At 37.6% G+C, this 13,873-nt stretch overlaps 1 protein-coding gene across 2 annotated transcripts in view; it reads left to right on the top strand.

The window, feature by feature from the left end:
* Nucleotides 1-13,873, top strand: part of TMEM108 (transmembrane protein 108) — a 420,950-nt gene that overhangs the window by 68,715 nt on the left and 338,362 nt on the right. The gene's annotated exons all lie outside the window — the stretch shown is intronic.

Here is a 13,873-nt window from a genome sequence, read left to right as displayed (position 1 = left end):
ACTAGACCTCATGGTTCAGAGGTGCAAACTAGCTTTCATTTCCTGACTCTTGGGAAAAAAGTGAACAGCCTGGTTAGAAATCTTGTTCTTTCATAAACTAACCTGCTGAAGGTAGGTCTGAGTATCTTAAAGAGATGGAAAACAGGTCAGTTGACTGGCTGCATACCAACATTGGGTAAACATTCCAAGATCAATCAAATGTCAGTTTAGCATGTGTTCAATATGTAGATTAAATCCTGAACCAAAATACAGAAAAAGGAAAGGTTTAACTAATGGAGTTTAAAGGCAAGTTCACACTCTGCCAGCTTTGTAGGCTGAGCATCAGCAGAAGATTAAAATGAGACCAACAAAGATGAAGGACATGGTAGGGATGGAAGAAGTCACCAGTGGGTCTTACTTTATGTTATTATATTACTGAAACCCTGGAGAACTTGTAGCAAGTGCCTAATTAGAAAATGAAACATTCATTACCTGAGAAGGAGATTACTGCTTTTAGAAAAAACATAGAGAGCCCTTTTATCCTTCCTATCAAACCTCAGGAGAACCTGAACAATTCTTCAGGAGAACCTTTTCCCCTGACTTAATTTTAAAAGGAAATTTCACATAGCTGCTGCTTTGGTAGGATCCAGTCTATAAGAGTTTATAAGGGTTTTGAAGTTCATCTATCATTGGCTCCTTCCTTTGTCAGCTCTGGGCAGGACCACTTTGGGAAAAAGCTGTCAATATGCATCAATAAGTCACTTCCCAACATTATAAAAATACTTTATACTCATGTATTGCTAAATAAAGCTTGATAAATCAATGCATCACCTCTCTTGTACTGATTCTGTAAGAAATTTCAGTTTCATTGTAAGAGTGAGATGAAGCAATCTTCCATGCAGCCAGCATCCAGAGAAATCCAATGATTAACAGTTTGGAATTTTTCCTTTCAGTATAATTTACATGCATATAGGAATGTACTTTTTATTTTATAAAATTGAAATCATACTGTTTATAATAATATGTTCCCTAAATTTCGGAGAAGGCGATGGCACCCCACTCCAGTACTCTTGCCTGGAAAATCCCATGGACAAAGGAACCTGGTAGGCTGCAGTCCATGGGGTCGCACAGAGTCGGACACGACTCCAGTGACTTAGCAGCAGCCATCAGACCTAAATTTCCACATGTCATATAATTTACCATGTCATTAAATGTTCTTTGAGAACATGAGCTTTTAAGGCTGAATAGTTTCCTATGGAAATCCCAGAATTTACTCGCTATTTTTCTCCTTTAGTTAAATGAGCATTGTCTGATGTATTTTACTTACATAAAACAATGATGGTTATCCTTGTACATTCAACTAGTGTTTGTGAATTTTTAGAATTCAGCTCAGTTCAGTCATTCAGTCGTGTCCAACTCTTTGTGACCCCATGAACCGCAGCACACCAGGCCTCCCTGTCCATCACCAACTCCCAGAGTCTACCCAGACCCATGTCCATTGAGTCAGTGATGCCATCCAGCCATCTCATCCTCTGTTGTCCCCTTCTCCTCCTGCCCTCAATCTTTCCTAGCATCAGTGTCTTTTCAAATGAGTCAGCTCTTTACATCAATTGGCCAAAGTATTGGAGTTTCAGCTTCAACATCAGTCCTTCCAATGAACACCCAGGACTGATCTCCTTTAGGATGGACTGGTTGGATCTCCCTGCAGTCCAAGGGACTCTCAAGAGTCTTCTCCAACACCACAGTTCAAAGCATCAATTCTTCGGCACTCAGCTTTCTTTATAGTCCAACTCTCACATCCATACATGACTATTGGAAAAACCATAGCCTTGACTAGACAGACCTTTGTTGACAAAGTAATATGCTTTTTAATATGCTGTCTAGGTTGGTCATAACCTTCATTCCAAGGAGTAAGCATCTTTTAATTTCATGGCTGCAGTCACCATCTGCAGTGATTTTGGAGCCCCCCTAATTAGAGTCAGCCACTGTTTCCCCATCTATTTGCTATGAAGTGATGGGACCAGATGCAATAATCTTAGTTTTCTGAATGTTGAGCTTTAAGCCAACTTTTTCACTCTCCTCTTTCACTTTCATCAAGAGGTTCTTTAGTTCTTCTTCACTTTCTGCCATAAGCGTGGTTTGATCTGCATATCTGAGGTTATTGATATTTCTCCTGGCAATCTTGATTCCGGCTTGTGCTTCCTCCAGCCCAGCGTTTCTCATGATGTACTCTGCATATAAGTTAAATAAGCAGGGTGACAGTATACAGCCCTGATGTACTCCTTTTCCTATTTGGAACCAGTCTTTTTCCATGTCGAGTTCTAACTGTTGCTTCCTGACCTGCATACAGGTTTCTCAAGAAGCAGGTCAGGTGGTCTGATATTCCTATCTCTTTTAGAATTTTCCACAGTTTATTGTGATTCACAGTCAAAGGCATAGTCAATAAAGCAGAAATAGATGTTTTTCTGGAACTCTCTTGCTTTTTCAGTTATCCAGCAGATGTTGGCTGTTTGATCTCTGGTTCCTCTGCCTTTTCTAAAACCAGCTTGAACATCTGGAAGTAAATTAATGTAAATAAAGTTATTGGCTAAATACATACATTTTCAATAAATATTACCAGAATGCACTGACTTTAGTTTAATTTTCATCTATGATTATGAGAGGTTGTCTGTTTCAGTGTGCTCCACCAATGCCAAGTATTACTGTTAAAAATTATTTTGCAGATTCATAGGTAAACATGGTATCTTAATTTTAATTTGTATTTCTTTGTGCAAGATGTTGGATTTTTCCATAATTTGTATACCTGTATTTATTATTGTTTTGGCTTATTTTGCACTCTAGAGAGTGATCCTCTTTGTGTATTGGCTTCATATGAGAGGAGTGATGGGGCATTTATAATCTATAACTTACCACAAACCCAGGCAAAGGACATCCATTTTTATGGGTTGGTTGATTAGATCAGTCAGTGTATCTACTTTTATAATAATCTACTTAATGCACATCTGTCGTAACTTTCTGTTCCTTATTCTTGCCCTGATATTTATTGATTATGGTGCATAATGTAGTAAGTCATTTTTAAAACTATCTGATGAGTGGTATAGTCTTTTCTATTACAAACTTATGAATTCATTAGTATCATACCTTTCAAACTGCCTATTTTGTTAACTATTACTCTTAGCTTATTCACCACCAACCTGATCAAATTCTTTGGTTTGAAGAAGACTGTAAGATTATCAAGATCATTCCCGCCCTTGTGTGTGTGTGCTAAGTTGCTTCAGTCATGTCGACTCTTTGTGACCCTGTGGACCCGCCAGACATCTCTGTCCATGGGATTCTCCAGGCAAGAATACTGGACCGGGTTGCCATTTCCTCCTCCAGGAGATCTTCCAGAGCCAGGGATCAAACCCACATCTCTTACTTCTCCTGCATTGCCAGGTGGATTCTTTACCACTGGCTCCACCTAGGAAGCCCCTGCCCTTAAGCAAAGTCTAATCAAATTAGGCTGAAAAAAGCAGTAGAGAGAAAGCACCATGTTAAATCTAAAGGTTTGATTTTGAACTCTGGCCTTTTGAGTGACCTTGGTCAAGCCAGCTTCTCTGAGCCTTAGAGTTTCCATCTGTAAAATACAAATAATAATCACAGCTTTATTGGCCATAAAAAGTATTCATTAAAAAAAATATATATATATATATAATACATAAAATAGTTTGTTAACTTATATAAAGTGTGGAAATATAAGGAATTATATAACTTATTCTTTTTATTTCATTAAGGAGTAGGCTTCCCTGGTGGCTCAGACAGGAAAGAATCTGCCTGTAATGCAGGAGACCTGGATTCGATCCCTGGTTCAGGAAGATCCCCTGGAGAAGGGAATGGCTACCCAGTCTAGTATTCTTGCCTGGAAAATTCCGTGGACAGAGAAGCCTTGGTGGGTACAGTCCATGGGGTAGTGAAGAGTCAGATATCACTGAGCAACTAGCACTTTCTTTTTATTTCATTAATGAGTTCAAATTCATGGGCCCAGCATGCTTCTGCTGTGCTGCTCTGCTACCTGGAATTAAAATTTATGAACTGTGTAAAACATTGTTTTTTACATGGCCTTCTGGTTTACAGGCCCCAGTTTTATACAAAGTTTGGCTCATACCTGAAAGAGCATACTACCTAATTCTCTATACCTACTAATCTTGTTTCTAAAAGCTCTGATAAAGTCCTGCTTTGGTTTGAGAGTCATCTAAGAACTATCATTGTAGCATAAGAACACAAATGTTTGTTTTGATATTCTCTGAAAATACACATTATTTGGTGCCTTCACTTGCTAAGTTTCAACTAGTCTGTCCCTGTCTAATAATAAAATACTAGTCTATAAAGTATGGTGACTTCAGACTTCAGCAATACTTATAGGTTCAATATTACAAGGCTTGCCTTAGGAGGAGGCTTGCAGGTTTTTTCCTCTGATGCTAAACTAATGCATTCTTCTTTGATGACTGTTGAAGTGGCAGGGAGGGGAGTCCATCATTTGAGCCTTGAATTTATAAACAATTAAGTGGTAGAAATAAATCAACTTCATTTCAGATCCAGACTGATAAGAAACCAGCTATGAGAAGTCAGCAGATTTCTTTCTCATTGATAAGTTGACACACTCAGAGGGCTGTGAAACATCTCCATTGTTACCTGAACTCCAGGGTGTAGGACCTGCACTGATAGTATTCTGAAGTCTCTTTTACCCAGTTCAGTTTAGTTGCTCAGTCGTGTTTGACTCTTTGCAACCCCATGAACTGCAGCACGCCAGGCCTTCCTGTCCATCACCAACTCCCAGAGTCCACCCAAACCCATGTCCATTGAGTTGGTGATGACATCCAACCATCTCATCATCTGTTGTCCCCTTCTCCTCCTGCCCTCAATCTTTCCCAGCATCAGGGTCTTTTCCAGTGAGTCAGTTCTTTGCATCAGGCGGCCAAAGTATTGGAGCTTCAGCTTCAGCATCAGCTTTCCAGTGAATATTCAGGACTGATTTCCTTTAGGATTGACTGGTTTGATCTCCTTGCAATCCAAGGGACTCTCACTTTTCTTCAACACCACAGTTCAGAAGCATCAATGATTAGTCCCTTATCAGATACATAATTTGCAAATTCTTCCTTTCATTCTACGGGTTTTCTTTTCATTTTTTGGTGGTTTCCTTTGCTGTGCAGAAGCATTTTACATTGATGTATTCCCACTCATTTATTTTTGCCCTTATTCTTTTGCATTTGATGAAGATTCAAAAAACCATCAGCAACACCTATGTCAAGAAGTTTACCACCTATCTTCTAGGAGTTTTATGGTGTTACATCTTACATTCTAGTATTTTATCCATTTAGGGTCAATTTTTTTTTGTTATGAGATAGTTGTCCATTTTTATTCTATTGCATATAATTGTCCAGTTTTTCAAGCATCTTTTACTAAAGAAATTGTCCTTTCCCCATTGTATATTCTTGGGTCCTTTGTCACATATTAATTTACCATATATGTGTGGATTAATTTCTGGGCCCTCTGCTTTGTTCTATAGACCTATGTGTCCTTTTTATGCAAATACCAAATTGTTTTAATTACTACAGCTTTGTAATATAGTTTGAAATAAGAGAGTGTGATACTTCCGGCTTTATTATTCTTAAACTTACTTTGTCTATTTGAGGTCTTTTGTGTTTCCATACAAATTTTAAAGACTATATTATTTCTGTGAAAAATGCCATTGGAATTTTAATAGAGGTTAGATTGAATCTGTATGATGCTTTTGATAGTATGAACAGTTTAACAATACTAATTCTTTCAATTCATGAGTGTGGAATATCTTTCCATTTATTTGTATTTTCTTCAGTTTGTTTCATCAGTGTCTTGAGGTTTTCAGTATAGATAGAGATCTTTCACCTCCTTGGTTTATTTCCTTTCTTGGTATTTTATTGTTTGATACAATTGTAATTGGGATTATTTTTCTAATTTCTCTTTCTGATAGTTCATTATTACTGTATAGAAGTGCAGCTGACTTTTGTGTATTGATTTTTTATCCTGTCTTTACTGAATTTGCTTAGTAGTTCTAACAATTTTTTGATACAGTTGCTAGAGTTTTCTGTATACAGTATCATGGCATCTGCAAATAGAAACAAGTTTTACTTCTTCCTTTCCAATTTGGATGCCTTTTTTTCTTGCTTAATTTGTCTGGCTAAAATGTCCAGTACTGTGCTTAATAAAAATGACTGGAGTGGACATCCTTGTCTTGTTCCTGATCTTAGAGGATAAACTTTCAACTCTTCACTGTTGAGTATGGTGTGGTGTTAGTTTTGGGCTTGCCACATATGGCCTTTATTATGTTTGGGTATGTCAGAAGATCAAACAAATCAATCCTAAAGGAAATCAATTGTGAATATTCATTGCAAGGACTGATACCAAAGCTGAAAATCCAATACTTTGGCCACCTGATGTGAAGAGCTGACTCATTGGAAAAGACCCGGATGCTGGGAAAGATAGAAGGCAAGAGAAGAAGGGCACAACAGAGGATGAGATGGTTGGATGGCATCATCAACTCAATGGACATGAGTTTGAGCAAGTTCCAGGAGGTGGTGAAGGACAGGGAAGCCCGTCATGCTGCAGTCCAGTGGGTCACAGAGAGGTGGACATGACTGAGTGACGGAACAGCAACAAATGCTCCTTCTATACGTGCTTTGTTGATAGTTTTATTTTTACCATAAATAGATGTTTAACTTTTTCAAATGCTCTTTCCTGCATCTATTAAAATGATCATATGATTTTTATCCTGCCCTTTTTTAATGTGGGGAATCACTGGCTGACTTGCAGTTGTTGAACCATTCTTGTATTGCTGTCATAAATCCCATTTGATTATGGTGTATGATCCTTTTAATGTATTGTTTAATTCAGTTTGATAATATTTTGTTGAGGATTTTTCATCTATGTTTTTCATGGATTTGGGCCTGTAGTTTTCTTTTTTTATGCCATCCTCATTTGGTTTTGATATCACGGTAATGTAGCCCTTGTAAAATGTATTGGTATTAATTCTTTAAATATTTGGTAGAATTCACAAGTGAAGCCATCTTGTCCTCGACTTACATTTTTTGGAAGGTTTTTCTTTATTACCAATTTAGTCTCCTTGCTAGTAATTGATCTGTTCAGAGTTCCTATTTCATCATGATTCAGTCTTGGTAAATTATATGTTTTTAGGAGTTTATCTATCTTCTAGGTTGTCCAATTTATTGGCACATAAATGGGGCTTCCCAGGTGTCTCAGTGGTAAAGAATTTACGTGGCAAACAGGAGACATGGGCTCAATCCTTAGGTCAGGAAAATCCCCTGGCGAAGGAAATGGCAACTCACTCCAGTGTGTTCATACCCGGGAAATTCCATGGACAGAGGATCATTGTGGCCTGCAGTCCATGGGGTCACAAAAAGTTGGACACAACTTAGCAAACAAACAGCAACAATTGTTTATAGTAGTCTCTTAAGAGTCTTTGTATTTCTGTGGTATCAGTTGTAACATCTCTCCTTTATTTTTTTTATTTCTTTGAGTCCTCTCTTTTCCTTTTGATGAGTCTCACTAAAAGATTGTCAATTTTTCTTATCTTTTCAGTGAACCACCTCTTAGTTTTATTGTTCTTTTCTCTTCTTTCAGTTTCTATTTCATTTATTTCTACTCTTATCTATGTTATTTCTTTCCTTCTAATTTTTGGCTTCTTTGGTTCTTCTTTTTCTAGTTCCTTGGGGTATAAAATTAGGTTGTTTATTTGAAACATCTCTTGTTTCTTGAGATAGGCATTTATTGCTATGAACTTCCTCTCTTAGAAATGTTTTTCCCACATCCCATAGATGTTGGATTGTTGTGTGTCCATTTCCATGTGTCTCCAGGTATGTTTTGATTTCTTCTTTGATTTCTTCACTGACCCATTGGTTGTTTAGTAGCATATTGTTTAGCCTGCGCATTTTTCTGTGTTTTTTTTTTTTTTTGCAGTTTTTTCTTGTAGCTGATTTCTAGTTTCATATTGTTGTGGTCAGAAAAGATGTTTAATATGATTTAAATATTCTTAAATTTGTTGACATTTGTTCTGAGACCTAGTATGCTATCTATCCTGGATGTTCCATGTGCACTTGAAAAGAATGTATTCTGCTGCATTTGGATGGGTTGTTCTATTTCTACTGATTATGTGTTTGATCTAATGTGTCATTTAAGGCCAATATTTCCTTATTGACTTTTTGTCTATGTAATATGTCTCTTGATGTAATTGAGGTGTTAAAGTCTCCTACTGTTACTGAGTTGCTGTCCATTTCCCCCTTTAGGTTTGTTTATATTTGCTTTACCTATTTAGGTGCTTGCTCCTATATTGGGTGCATGTGTTTTTACAGTTGTCATGCCTTCTTGGATTGATCCCTTTATCATTATGTAATGTACTTTTTGTCTCTTACAGTATTTTTTTTTTAAATCTGTTTGGTCTCGTCTAAGTATCACTACAGCTTTCTGTTTCCATTTGCATGGAATACCTTTTGCCATCCCCTCACGTTAAGTCTGTGTATTCTGATCTGATTTGTCTGAATGTTGAGTTTTAAGCCAGCTTTCTCACTGTCTTCTTTTGCCTTCATCAAGAGACTTTTTAGTTCCTCTTCACTTTCTGCCATTAAAGTGGTATTATCTGCATATCTGAGGTTATTTTTCCCAGCAATCTCGATTCCAGCTTGTGAGTTATCTAACCCAGCATTTTGTACGATGTACTCTGCATATAAGTTAAATAAGCAGAGTGAAAATATATAGCCTTGATGTACTTCTTTCCCAATTTTGAACCAGTCTGTTGTTCCATGTTCAGTTCTAACTCTTGCTTCTTATCCTGCATGCTGGTTTCTCAAGAGGCAGGTAGTATGGTCTGGTATTCCCATCTCTTTAAGAATATTCCCAGTTTGTGGATAAAGGCAAAAGATGACTCTACACGTGGACATCACAAGATGGTCATTATCGAAATCAGATTGATTATGTTCTTTGCATCCAAAGATCGAGAAGCTTTATATAGTTAGCAAAAACAAGACCTGGAGCTAACTATGGCTCACATCATCAGCTCCTTATTGCCAAATTCAGGCTCAAATTGAAGAAAGTAGGGGAGAATCAATAGGCCATTCAGATGTGACCTAAATCAAATCCCTTATGATTATACGCTGAAGGTAACAAATAGATTCAAGGGATTAGATCTGGTAGACAGTGTGTGAAGAAATATGCTGCTGCTGCTGCTGTTGCTTCAGTTGTGTCTGACTCTGTGTGACCCTATAGATAGCAGCTCACTAGGCTCTGCTGTCCCTGGAATTCTTCAGGCAAGAACACTGGAGTGGGTTGCCATTTCCTTCGCCAGTGCATGAAAGTGAAAAGTGAAAGTGAAGTCACTCAGTTGTGTCCAGCTCTTCAAGACTGCATGGACTGCAGCCTATCAGGCTGCAATACTGGAGAGTACTGAAGTGGGTTGCCATTGCCTTCTCCGAAGAAATATGGATGGAAGTTTATAACTCTGTACAGGAGGCAGTGACCAAAACCATCCTCAAGAAAAAGAAATAGAAGACAAATTGGTTGTCTGAGGAGGCCTTAGAAATAGCTGAGAGAAAAAAAAGAAAAAGGCAGAGGAGAAAGGGAAAGATATACCCAGCTGAATGCAGAGTTCCAGAGAATAGCAAAGAGAGATAAAGAAGTCTTCTTAAGTGAACAATGCAAAGAAATAGAGGAAAACAATAAAATGGGAAAGATGAGAGATCTTTTTAAGAAAATTCGAGATACCAAGGGAACATTGATGCAAAGATATGCACAATAATGGATAAAAATGGCAAAGACCTAATGGACGCAGAAGAGATTAAGAATAGGTGGCAAGAATACACAGAAGAACTATACTATAAAGCTCTTAATGATCCAGATAACCAGGATGGTGTTATCACTCACTTAGAACCAGAGATCCTGAGTATAAAGTCAAATGGGCCTTAGGAAATGTTACTACAAACAGCACTAATGGAGGTAATGAAACTACAGCTGAGCTATTTAAATCCTAAAGAATGCTGTTGTCTGCACTCAGTATGACAGCATATTTGGAAAACTCAGCCACGGCTACAGGACTAGAAAAGGTCAGTTTTCATTCCAATCCCAAAGAAAGGCAATGCCAAAGGACATTCAACTACCACACAATTGCACTCATCTCACACACTAGCAAAGTAATGCTCAAAATTCTCCAAGCAGAGCTTCAACAGTACGTGAACTGAGAACTTCCAGATGTTCAAGCTGGATTTAGAAAAGGCAGAGGAATCAGAGATCAAATTGCCAACATCCGTTGGATCATCAAAAAAGCGAGAGAGTTCCAGAAAAACATCTACTTCTGCTTTATTGACTATGCCAAAGCCTTTGACTGTGTGGATCACAGCAAACTGTGGAAAATTCTTAAAGAGATGGTAATAGCAGACTACCTTACCTGCCTCCTGGGAAATCTGTATGCAGGTCAAGAAGCAACAGTTAGAAGCAGACATGGAACAATTGACTGGTTCCAAATTGGGAAAGGAGTACATCAAGGCTGTATATTGTCACCCTGCTTATTTAACTTATATGCAGAGTACATCATGTGAAATGCTGGACTGGATGAAGCACAGCTGGAATAAAGATTTCTGGGAGGAATATCAATAACCTCAGATATGCAGATGACACCACCGCTATGGCAGAAAGCAAAAAGGAACTAAAGAGCCTCTTGATGAAAGTGATACAGGAGAGTGAAAAAGCTGGCTTAAAACTCAACATTCAAAAAATGATCAAAGATCGCTCAAAACATTCAAAGATCATGGCATTTGGTCCCATCACTTCATGGCAGATAGATGGGGAAACAATGGAAACTGTGACAGATTTTTTTTTTCATGGGCTCCAAAATCATTGCAGATGGTGACTGCAACCAGACCCAGAAAGATGTTATGGGGAGGGAGGTGGGAGGGGGGTTCATGTTTGGGAATGCATGTAAGAATTAAAGATTTTAAAATTTAAAAAATAAAAAACTAAAATTAAAAAAAAATAAAAATAAAAAAAAAAAATAAAAGATGCTTGCTCTTTAGAAGAAAAGCTGTGACAAACCTAGACAGCATATTAAAAAGCAAAGACACTCTGTATAATTGAAGATGGCAATGACGACCCTGTATGCAAGACAGGAAAAAAGACACAGATGTGTATAACGGACTTTTGGACTCAGAGGGAGAGGGAGAGGGTGGGATGATTTGGGATAATGGGAATTCTAACATGTATACTATCATGTAAGAATTGAATCGCCAGTCCATGTCTGACGTAGGGTGCAGCATGCTTGGGGCTGGTGCATGGGGATGACCCAGAGAGATGTTGTGGGGAGGGAGATGGGAGGGGGGGTCATGTTTGGGAACGCATGTAAGAATTAAAGATTTTAAAACTAAAAAAAAAAAAAAAAAAAAGAGTTTCATGTTTCAAAAAATGCATGAAGATAATTCCATTTTTAAAAATTACTCTGATTTTTCTTTCTTAGATTCTAAAAATGGAATTGCTACTAAACAGGAATTTTTTCTTAGAGTATATATTGTACAAGTTTGATTTTTTTTATTTTAATTGGAGGCTAATTACTTTACAATATTGTGGTGGTTTTGTAAAATGGCATTAAACAACTTTTGTATATGAAAAAAAAATAAAAAAATAAAAAATAAAAAATAAAAAGCAAAGACATTTTTTTGACAAAGGTCCATACAGTCAAAGCTATGGTTTTTCCAGTAGTCATGTATGGATGTGAGAGCTGGATCATAAGGAAAGCTGAGCACTGAAGAATTGATGCTTTTGAACTGTGGTGTTGGAGAAGACTCTTGAGAGTCCCTTGGATTGCGAGGAGATCAAACTAGTCAATCCTAAAGGAAAGCAGTCCTGAATATTCATTGGAAAGACTGATGCTGAAACTGAAGCTCCAGTACTCTGACCACCTGATATGAAGAACTGACTCATTGGAAAAGACCCTGATGCTGGGAAAGATTGAAGACAGGAAGAGAAGGGGACAACAGAGGCTGAGATGGTTGGATGGCATCACTGACTTGATGGGCATGAGTTTGAGTAAGCTTCAGGAGTTGGTGATGGACAGGGAAGCCTGGCGTGCTGCCATCCATGGTGTTACAAAGAGTTGGATGTAACCGAGCAACTGAACTGAACTGAACTGATGCTGTTAGAGTGCTGCACTCATTATGCCCGCAATTTGGAAAACTCAGCAGTGGTCACAGGATTGGAAAATGTCAGTTTTCATTCCAATCCCGAAAAAAGGAAATACCAAAGAATGTTCAAATTACCATACGATTACATTCATTGCACATCCTAGCAAGATTATGCTCAAAATCCTTCAGTCCTTTAGCAGTATGTGAACTGGTAACTTCCACATGTACAAGCTAGATTTTGAAAAGGCAGAGGAACCAGAGATCAAATTTCCATCATAAGCTGAATCATAGCAAAAGCAAGGGGATTCCCAAAATACATCTACTTCTGCTTCATTGACTATGCTGATTATTATGTAGTGCCCATCTTTGTCTCCTGCAACGTTCCTTATTTTGAAGTTTGTTTGTTCTGATATGAGTAATGCTCCTCTAACTTCTTAAAAATTTCTGTTTGCATGAATATTTTTTTCTGTTCCCTCACTTTCAGTCTGTATGTGTCCCTAGATCTGAAGTGGGTCTGTTGTAGAAAACATGCATATGGGCCTCATTTTTCTGTCTATTCAGCCAGTCAGTCCATGTTTTGTTTTTTTCTTTTTTTGGTTGGAGCATTATTTATATGCCTATTGCCATTTTCTTAATTATTTTGGATGTTTTGAATGGCTTTTTCCTTCCTTTCCTCTTTTCTTCTCATCTTTTGTGATTTGATATCTATCTTTAGTGGGGGTTTTGGATGACTTTTTCTCTTTTGTGTCTGTATCTATTATAGATTGTTGGTTTTGGGTTCCCAAAAGGTTTTATAGAGTAGTCTATATACAGATAAAGTTGTTTTAGTTTGCTAGTCTTTTTATTTCAAGTGCTATTCCGGTATCCTGCATTGGTGCTCTCCTCTTCTCCTGTTTGCTGGTTTTGATATCAAATTTGTGTTGGGATAATTCCTACCTTTATGTTTTCTTTTGCTGATGAGTTTCCCAGTTCATAATTTTCTTGAGTCTACTTGTGGTCTTTTCTTTTCCACCTAGATAAGTTCCTTTAGGATTTGTTGTACTGCTGGTTTTCTGATGCTAAATTCTCTTAGCTTTTGCTTGTCTTTAAAACTTTTGATTTCTCTTTCAAATCTGCATGAGAACCTTGCTGGGTAGAATATTCTTGGTTGTAAGTGTTTCCCTTTCATCACTTTAAAGATGTCATGCCACTCCTTTCTGGCCTGCAGAGTTTCTGCTGACAGATAGCTGATAACCTTACTGGGGGTTCCTTGTATGTTGTTTGTTGCTTTTCCCTTGTTGCTGTTATTTTTTCTTTGTCTTTAATTTTTGTCAGTTTGATTAATATGTTTCTTAGTGTGTTTCTCCTTAGGTTTATCTTGTATAGGACTCTGCACTTCCTGCACTCAAGTGAGTATTTCCTTTCTCAGGAAAATTTTCAGTTCTAATCTCTTGAAATACTTTCTAATGCTCTTTCTCTGTCTCTCCTGCTTCTTGTACCCCTATAATGCAAATGCACATGTGTTTAGTGTTGTCCCCGCGGTCTCTGAGACTGGCTCTCTTTACATTCTTATTTCTTCTGTTCCATGGCAGTGATTTCCAGCATTATGTGCTCCATTTTGCTTATTCATTCTTCTGCCTCAGTTATTCAGCTATTGATGTCTTCTAGTGTATTTTTTCTTTCCAGTTATTATATTCTTCATCTGTGTTTGTTTCTTCCTT

This window comes from Ovis canadensis, chromosome 1, assembly GCF_042477335.2.
Source record: "Ovis canadensis isolate MfBH-ARS-UI-01 breed Bighorn chromosome 1, ARS-UI_OviCan_v2, whole genome shotgun sequence".
Lineage (NCBI taxonomy): Eukaryota > Metazoa > Chordata > Mammalia > Artiodactyla > Bovidae > Ovis > Ovis canadensis.
Note: the sequence above shows the minus strand (reverse complement) of the source record. Positions and strands in the feature narration are given on the sequence as shown.